This window comes from Lolium perenne, chromosome 7 (genome assembly GCF_019359855.2).
Source record: "Lolium perenne isolate Kyuss_39 chromosome 7, Kyuss_2.0, whole genome shotgun sequence".
Taxonomy (NCBI): Eukaryota; Viridiplantae; Streptophyta; class Magnoliopsida; order Poales; family Poaceae; genus Lolium; species Lolium perenne.
The window spans coordinates 277,322,904-277,332,244 of record NC_067250.2 but is presented as its reverse complement, the minus strand read 5'-3'; the positions used below and the strand labels follow the sequence as shown (position 1 = coordinate 277,332,244).

The 9,341-nt window shown below is 43.9% G+C and overlaps 1 long non-coding RNA gene across 3 annotated transcripts; it reads right to left on the bottom strand.

Moving 5' to 3' along the window:
- Positions 1 to 259: 259 nt before the first annotated feature.
- On the bottom strand, positions 260 to 4,196 carry LOC127325866 (uncharacterized). Of its 3 annotated transcripts, XR_007867396.2 has the most exons (6): positions 3,809 to 4,193; positions 3,585 to 3,686; positions 3,412 to 3,499; positions 2,943 to 2,980; positions 722 to 2,865; positions 260 to 637 (listed from the first exon to the last, which is right to left on the bottom strand). It is a non-coding gene; the product is annotated as an uncharacterized lncRNA (long non-coding RNA). The 3 variants fall into 3 exon arrangements; XR_011747978.1 differs by having other exon boundaries at positions 2,943 to 3,499; positions 3,809 to 4,196; XR_007867395.2 differs by lacking the exon at positions 2,943 to 2,980 and having other exon boundaries at positions 3,809 to 4,192.
- Between the last annotated feature and the right edge of the window lie 5,145 nt (positions 4,197 to 9,341).

Genomic DNA, 9,341 nt, shown 5'->3' with positions numbered 1-9,341 from the left:
CCGCGCATGGAGGGATCCTTCATGTTGGAGTTGAGGGTGCCGGACCGGATGTCATGTATAAACACTAGTGGTTGGGGCGCCCCATGGGGCGCCTCCTCGGAGGTCAGGTGCGGCTCAATCAACAAGCCAATTCTGATGTCCATATTCAGTCAATTTATGTGATCTTGGGCACACATTCTCATATCAACATGATTTCCTCTCAAAAATAACTAAAACTGTCCTTGCGCGTGTTTCTGCTTGATTTTCCAGAATCTATAACTTGACAAAACTTATGTACAACAACGCATACCAGAAAACATCACGTACAATTGAGTTTGGTTGATTGAAATACAAGCGGCTAATACAATGGTTCCATGAGTTTAATTTAAACGCAAGGTTGAAACGATGTCTGAACAAATTAGCACACATCGAGTTGGTGGTGTACACTAACAAAAGGAACACACATACATGACAGAGCAAACGGAGGTCAGCAGCTAGACTTGAATTATTATGGAAGGTGGAAGAGCAGATTCGATGTATTGCATCACTGGAGAAGGGGTTCATGTAATACGGCATAGAGAGAACAACTCCTTGGTTGTTTCTACATAGATTTGGAATGGGCGGATAATTGAACCTTGTCTGTAATCAGATGAAAGAGCTGATCCATGAACGTACATACACGTTAAGTACAAGAAGGAAATAAAAAAGAAACAAGTACAAAATATTTGCAGCGACAGTATACCTTTCATGAACTGCATGTATCGAAAGTGTGTGCAGCCTCTGCAACAATCATGAACCTGCAACTCATTGCAAGAACACAAAGCATGGAGCAGATAATAACTTGTCAATTCCCTACTTCCCTAGTGGACAAAGTACATATGTGCCCCCAACAACTGTATAGCCAACAAGCAAATTATAAATATTGTTATGTGATTCTTAAACAACTCCGTAAGGGAAAAACAAAACTTTATTAGGTGGTGGTAGCGGTAGCCTAAACTACAAGGAACACCGGCAAGAACTCATTCAAAATTCCACTAAATCAAATAGCTCCTACATGATTTCACACAAGTAAATATCAGATGGTACATACTTTCATCGATATACACTTCGTCTATCAACAAACAAAGTAACAGATGGAGAAGATAACATCCACAATTGAGATCAAATTTTAACAGGAAGATAAGTACACACAATTCTTGGAGAACATGGCACCAACCACAAATACAGCTAACCAGGACAATGTGTGGTTCAATCTGATTATTTGTTTCTTTAGGTTTCAACTCAACACTGTTCTTTATTTGAATGTAAAAACACGGCTAACCCAGGGTAAAAATTATATGGTAGATAGCATTACCATCAAGACGTGACGTTTAAACGACGTACATTTCTATAAGCATGGGACTAAGAATCAAATCATAGCAATCATCTTGCACATGTCTAGGGCATACCAATAGAAATAAAAAAACACCGAAAGCTAATTTGGTAAGGGAAAAGCAAAGGATCTTCTGACCAGGAATGAACTACCTGTACGTTCCATTAAACATTAAAAAAAACTCAAATTGTAGTAAAACTTTTGATAGATCTAGATATTGGCAATTTTATCTTTTAGGAGCGGAGCATCACAACTACAAGAATCAGAAGAAGAAACCAGAAACAAACACTACAATACTTTATATTTTACTGATGATTTTCGTTGGCCATCGCCTAAGCAGAAGTAATGTTAACTTGTTTCCTACTTGCTTCAAACATAAAATGTATAATGCTATTGCTCATCTGCAACATAGAGGACTTCAAATCATGTTAGACCTAGGTCACAAAGTTTAGAAATTTTTAGGTTCAGTACAATATCATTCAGGAAAGAAGAGAATTTAAAGCACGACAATATTCTGAAGAAATCAAAACAGTTTCTAACACCACCAGTAAACCATTTTGTCGATGGTTCTCTGTGAACATAAAATCATCACAATAAAAGTTTGGAAGTTAATATAAATTTAATTTATAGAAGCTAACAATCAGGCTAACAATCAGTGTGCATTTTGGCATATGGGATGAAGTGCTTACAACAAGTGTGCTTATAAAAAGGTTAATCTTGAGAGGCTCACGTGGCTTGCGCGCCTGCCTTGCTTCTGTGGTAAGGTTCATTGAAATGCTTACAATTCTCTCTCACCTCCATCCTAGCACCCATCTATGCCCAGCTGCTTCTCATCGGCTAGTGATTTGCGAAGTTTATGCTCACAACCCAAACATACCAAAAAAAGAAACATGCTCACTATTCAGGAGTCATGCATGAAACATAATGATTTTTCCAGAATCCTAATCCGATTCCAATAAAATGATTCGATGATTACTAACAACTTAATTTACGACAAAGCAAAATAATAAACAATCAAACAAGTTCTCTGACTGCTAGTTAAGCTCGCTACCTCTCTTGCAGACACATATGCTAATATAAATTATGACATGTAAGAGATTAACGGAAAACATAAACATTGGAAATCCAGGCAGATCCAAAAAAAAAAACAAAAATTGATCTGACAGTGTTTATAACATTTGTATCTGGATGTGCCTGATAGACAAGAAGGTGAAAAAGAATAGACCAGAAATTTGGCATACATGTTGTGGGAAGATTAGAATCATGTGTACGGTTGAGAAAGTGGCCCTAGCTTGTGCAGAGGGAGCAGCGGCGACGATTCAGTTCAGAGGAATTTATGAGAAGACGTACCATGTGACTATTGCTGCCTTGCCAAGGTAGCCGCCTCCATCTCCGCCATGGCTGTAGCCTGCAGCGTGTTGATCCTGCTCCCTCCAACCACCCTTCCACCCTTGAGAACCGGTGCATCCTCACCACCGCCATATTGCGGTTGAGGTCGCCGTTGTCATGCCAATCTGCACAAGGCATGGACATCATCCATCCATCATGTAGGTTTTATCAGTAATATACCTGACTTCTTGAATGGACATACCAAGGTGCAGCAGGGAAGAAAAGGTACATCAGCCCAAGCTGCACAAGCATCAATAACTGTAAAAATCCTTTTGTTTTTGTTAATCCAAAAAACTGATAGGGGATTAACTATATCTATGTATAATCCTCAAAATTAGTTCCTTAAGCCTTTTTCCCAAGCAAGTTGGGGTAGGCTACATATGACACCAACAGAAAAAAGAGACCAAAACAAGGAGAAAGAATTCACTTGCATGAGAGATGTGGGCTAATAATTCACTTGCATATACACATGCTCTGTTCGGAATATGCATCAGATCCATCTCAACAAATGCATATCTTCTACAGTAGTACACAGAAATCGCATTATCCATAACCAAGTACAGTCTATGTACATTACCACCAGACATGCCATAATTAACTGAAACTCCAACCTATAATTTGTAGACTTTACAAAAGAACACCACCAGATTTAGGAAGACTGAGAAAATTACCTCCCTCTGTAGCATATCATGTAAATTAAAATTTTCCCCAACTTGAAATCACAATGGTGGTTATTGTCGCTAGCTGTTGGCGAATCTCCTGGACAGGCAAACAAAATAGATTAAAGTTGGGGAGGTGGAAATCACAAGGAGCAAGCTTGGGAAGACCAATGAAAAAGATCTACTCATTGCAGCCGTCGCGCAGGTCCCCGTTGTCCACGAGCTACGGTCGCGTTGGGCTGCACCAGCCTGCGAAATCCAATGAGCTAGGGTTTGCCGTCACTGGCCTGTGATGAGGAAGTAAAGAGGGCGGGCAAGGTTGTCACCACGATCTTGATCGGCACGGTGCATACATGAGAGGAAGATAGATCTGGAGCAGAGGGGGAGAACGGATTGGAAGAAGCCTCACCTTGGCGTAATCTGCATCAGCCGCGGTTGTCGCTGCTCGACGCCCGCACCTCTCCCAAAGCAGCGCCCCCCACTGATCTTACCGGTCGTGATGACCTTGGTATCTTCTCTCCCTCTGCCTATTACTTCGGCTGTGGTACATCTGACCGCACCATCCTGCATCGAGGGCACCCTACCTGGCCGGCGCCCTTGTACTCCTTCTCCCGCCGAGGGTTGAGCAAAGGGAGCATGGTGACGGGGAGGACCACCAGAGGAAAACGAGGAAGCTTACCGGCGGCGAGAGGGAAGCGATGGAGGAGCGAAACCTATGGGGCGCCCGTGCAAGGATGGCGGCTAGGGTTCGCTGCGATGGTTTTGTCTCCTGCTGCAAAGAATGGACGGGTCGGATTGATCGAGGTTCGACAGCGCATCGGACGGTCCGCGAGGTGCGCTGGTTACTACCGCAGCGAGCGCTCGCCCAGGCCGCGCGGGATAGTTGGCTATCGTGGAGGGCTCTGAGATGGGGCAAACACTCACGCACTTGCTTGTTCTCAATGAACTAATCTTGCCTTGGGAGGTGATCTGTGATTAAACTAATCTGATATGCATCAATGTTTTTTCATTATATGCGTTTGTGAAGCGAAGAACATGAACTATTATAATCAACGGAGAAAAATGAGGACGCACCACACGCATGACGGCCCCACTCCCAAGGGTGTCTCAGTTCTGACCGTGTCCTAACTCATATTTAAAGGTGTGGCCGGAGTTTTTGAGAAAATTCCATATGTGTGTTCAGAGGGGGCCCTTGCCCCCCCCCCCCCCCCCCCGCCCCCACAAAAAACTTGGATGAAACCATCGATACATGGGCTTATTTTCTAATCAATGACGTGGAGGGATGCATGTTCAGACAAATAGGTAAGAGATACATGTCGAGAACTTCCTCTTCGAGAAGACGCCGAACCTTCAGTCTCATCCTGGCCCTTCCAGTCAAGGTCGATCCGCACCAGCCCTATGCTGATGTCCTCCATCATGGCGCGCGTCCCGACAGGATCCGAAGGTGCCCTGTCCGAGTGCAAGAAGCTCCACAACGTGACGTCGAATAGCCATGACTCGAGCCCTGAGAGGGTAGCGCCGTTGAAACCAAGTGCGAGGTTGACGTCCGAGAGGGTGATGTTGCACTTGGAGTTGTCGTTTTTGGAAACCACATTGATGGCTAATTGTTAGGTCGATGATGATGTCGTCGATCGGGGCTGTAAACGAGTCATCCGAGGTGGAAAAAATGATCCTGATGTTCAACTTAAACAATTTATATTGTTGAGGGGCTAGGGGCCGTTGCCCCACCCCTCCAAACACACGAAGAGAGAACTTTTCTGTTTGATAGTTACTAGCAGAAGTGCTCGTGCGTTGCACCAGAGAAAGCAAATACTCAAACGCTATAGCCTCTCTTATTTAACAAGGCCATGAAAAACATTATCCTTTAAATATTATTATTACCTCTACTTTGCAATATAAAATGAAAAAAATTATATTTAGTACCAAGGGTCTTAAAATGTATGTCATTTTTATGAAGTGTGATATCTTTGTGTCTTTATTTTGGAGAATAAACTTCGAGCAACTTGCCATGTGGTATTGTATATTGTATCACATAAATATTTTTAGGAACACACATAGATTAACTACTGAATTCGTATTTCACATCCCAGACAAACTGAATAGACAAGTAAGGATTTTTGTTGTTGTTCTTTGTACATTTTTGATAAAAGAAAATTCGGGAAATATTATATGCGCTTGTTTACTTGCGACGTGTCTTCTATAGCTCATGCCAAGGCCATGGAGATTGAAATATATATGAGAATCAAATCTAACAATTGCTCCTATTCTCTACCATGCTTTCAATTTTTCTAACGAATTGTTTTGTGACCACATCCACCCCTAGTCTTTGAGCAGGATCAACCTCGTAGCATATTGTCAAACATGCACTTATCCGTTGTTAGCTGTTTGTACACACCAGATTACAACAACGAAATCAGCCCCATAAAACTTAAGCAGCCAAAATAACTCAAGAGAGTCCAGTCCAAGCGACGTACTCTACTAAATGAATCCATGTCAGACAGCTTAATTTCCCAAATCGCTTCTCTTCGTCCTTGAGCAATTTAGTACTCACACATGGGAGGCCAAATCAATCCATGCGAAAGGGCTGAGAAGCAAAGTGAATGGGGCTTCCTCTGTCGCTTCCATCTCACCCCTGGCTTCCCTCCCCACGCCCCCCTCGTTCCCCTTTTCCTCACCCTGGCTTCTCTCCACCTACGGCGGCGTGGAACCGAGGGCCGCTTGTCTTGCCGTGTGCGCACACTGTCCCCCATCCACCGCAGCACGCGGCCTCATTCTGGTGGGCCCCCAGCGCCCGGCTTGTTGTGGACGCCAGCGCTGGTTCTCACCCCACGCACACCTCGGCATATCTCGCCGCCCCACCACCTCGTCGATCCGCTCTTCCTCAACCCGGAGGATATGATCCGCCGGGAACTCCGACATCCTCCTTTTAATTCACCCAATCAATCAATTGGGATAATTTTTGTTGATTCATCTCCCTGGTATTGCAAGCAATTTCAAAGGTATATAAATCGGTGGAACTCGTCATAAGGGGACGATGTGGAACTATTGAAGCCAATATTTTTTTGATGGATTCGATCTTCATGAATTTCTTACAAACTGTTGCCAAGTCCAGACAATAGAGGGGGTTATCGTATTTGGGTTGCATATCGCTCGATGAGGGGGTTATCGTAGATTATCCCAGAGGCACGCATCCCTGATTTGTTTCCCGTTTGTTCGGCCAGGATGGGAGATAGAGGAACCGGTACATGGCAGGGTAGTATTAAGTGATTTGGTGAGAGGGCAAAATTGTTTAAAAAAAATTGGACGAAAATTTTGGCAGAATCCTTAGCTCCTTTATTATTAAGTATAGATATAAATTTGTTCAAAATAATTTTCATATATATGAAAATAAAACCTCAAATCTAATAATTACCTGGGCACCATCTAGTCTTACAGAGTGCTCCCTCGTCTCCTTCGTCCGATCTCGATCGCGCGGTCTTGCCTTCCCTTGTGTAGCGGCGTGTTTCAACCAAAAAAAGAATCTGGACTGGGCCTCATATTCCCCTCCCCTTCTTGCGTTCCCATTATGAGAGACCTCTCGTCCATACCACCTCAACTCCGTCAATTCTCCCTCGTCGATGGCAAGAGGTCCGATGGAAAGACGAGTCGAGTGGAAGGTGGTGATATGCGTTCATTGCCGTAGCGGCCGTTGGTGTTGTATGATGAGACAAATCAGGGGGGATCTTCTATATATATAGCACTGGGACGTCGATTCTTTAAAAAACCTAGTGTGCTGCTCTTGGTGTAAGGTAACTTAGATGATGTGGATCACGTGGTGCTTGTGTTAAAAACCATGTATATTGCTTTTAGTATATAATATACTTAGATGATGTGGGTCAAAGTGGTGCTTCTATGAAAGCCCTGTATATTGCATTTAGTGTAAGATAATTTGAGGATGATTTGATCAATATGGCGATTCTATTAAAAATCCCACATATTACTTTTAGTATATAACTAGCACAGTGATCCCCGCAAATGCGAGGGCACCATCTTTGGTGATTTGAAAGTCGAGATCCCTGCCAAGCTCGCCCGGACGGCCACCCCTCCCAGGTCATCGCGTCTCCCAGCTCGTCTCCGTCGCCTTCAGGCCCCCGCTTCGTCGACCTCTAAGTCCCTGCACCTCTGCGTTCGTGAACCTCCTCTGTCATGTCCTCTTTCTTATCATGCAAGCTGGGTGACTGGGTCTGTACGAACTAAAAATATCATTGATCGATGTGATATTGCAAGTTCTGTTAACTTTGACTGAAACTGATATAGCTTCTGTTATATTGTGATCCAAATTCATATACTAAAGGGAGGCTAACTTCTGACGAGCGGAGCGAGGCCCGTCGCCGGAGGCTTGGGCTGAAACTGATATAGCTTCTGTTATATTGTTGAAGTTCATGCTACAAGGAATTTGTCTCAAGGTGGAGTTTGTTATATTGTGATCCAAATTCATATACTAAAGGGAGGCTAACTTCTGACGACCGCGGTACGGATCGTTGCCACCGTCTATATATATTCCCTGTAAGCCGCCGCTAGGGTTAAAGTCGCATCATTGTACACCCACGGCGTTTGTAAACACCACCGAAATAGTGAAGTTTTGCTGGCTGGCGCCCGTGGTTTTTCCCTTGTGTGTTGCAAGGGTTTTCCACATTAAAATCTCGTGTCCCCTGCAGTGTTTTACTTTTTGTTCTTCGTTTATTGTGCATCTCGATTATAACAAGTGGTATCAGAGCCCGTGTTCTTTGGATCTAGGGTTTATGAGATGTCGTCACTGAAGTTCGATCTACCGCAGCTGGACTACACCACGAGATTTGCTTTGTGGCAAGTGAAGATGAGGGTGATTCTCGCCCAATCTTCAGATCTGGATGAAGCGATCGATGCTTTCGGCGAGAAAGCGATGGATACCTGGACCGATGCGGAGAAGCGAAAAGATCGTAAGGCTTTATCGTTGATTCAACTCCATCTGTCCAATAATATTCTGCAGGAAGTGCTGCAGGAGAAAACCACCGCCGAGTTATGGGTCAAACTAGAGGAGATCTGTTTGTCCAAGGATCTCACGGGCAGATTGCACGTGAAGATGAAGCTGTTCTCGCATAAGTTGCAAGAGGGAGGTTCGGTAATGAATCACCTATCTTCCTGGAAAGAGATTGTTTCTGATTTGCAGTCTATAGAAGTTAAGTATGAGGATGAGGATTTAGGTCTTCTTCTTTTATGCTCGCTGCCTAATTCTTTCAGTAATTTTCGTGACACCATATTATTGAGCCGCGACAAACTAACTCTCGCGGAAGTTTATGATGCTCTCCAACAAAAGGAGAAAATGAAATCTATGGTGCAGGCTGAAAGTTCGTCCTCCAAGGCGAAGGCATTAGAGGTCCGTGGCAGGACTGAGCAGCGAGATAACTACTACCACAACAACAGAGATAAGAGCAAGGGCGACAGAGGTCGCTCAAAGTCCAAAGGACGTGACAAGTTCTGCAGGTATTGTAAGAAATCTAACCACAATATTGATGATTGTTGGAAGCTGCAGAACAAGGAGAAAAGGAACGGAACTTACCAACCGAAAAATAATGATGGTAATGGTAAGGTTGCCGTTGTCACCGGTAAGGGTGAGGCTGCTGTTGTTGCTGGTAATGATAGTTCTGATGGAGATTGCTTAGCTGTCTTGGCTGCATGTGTTTCACGTGATGATGAATGGATTCTTGATACTGCATGTTCGTTTCATATTTGCTGTAACAACGATTGGTTCAGTTCTTATGAGTCTGTGCAGAGTGGAGATTTTGTGCGTGTGGGGAATGACAACCAGTGCAGCATTGTTGGCATTGGTTCTGTTCAGATCAAGACCCATGATGGGATGATAGGCACGTTGACAGGAGTGAAACACATACCCTCCATGGCGAGGAATTTGATCTCTTTGAGTA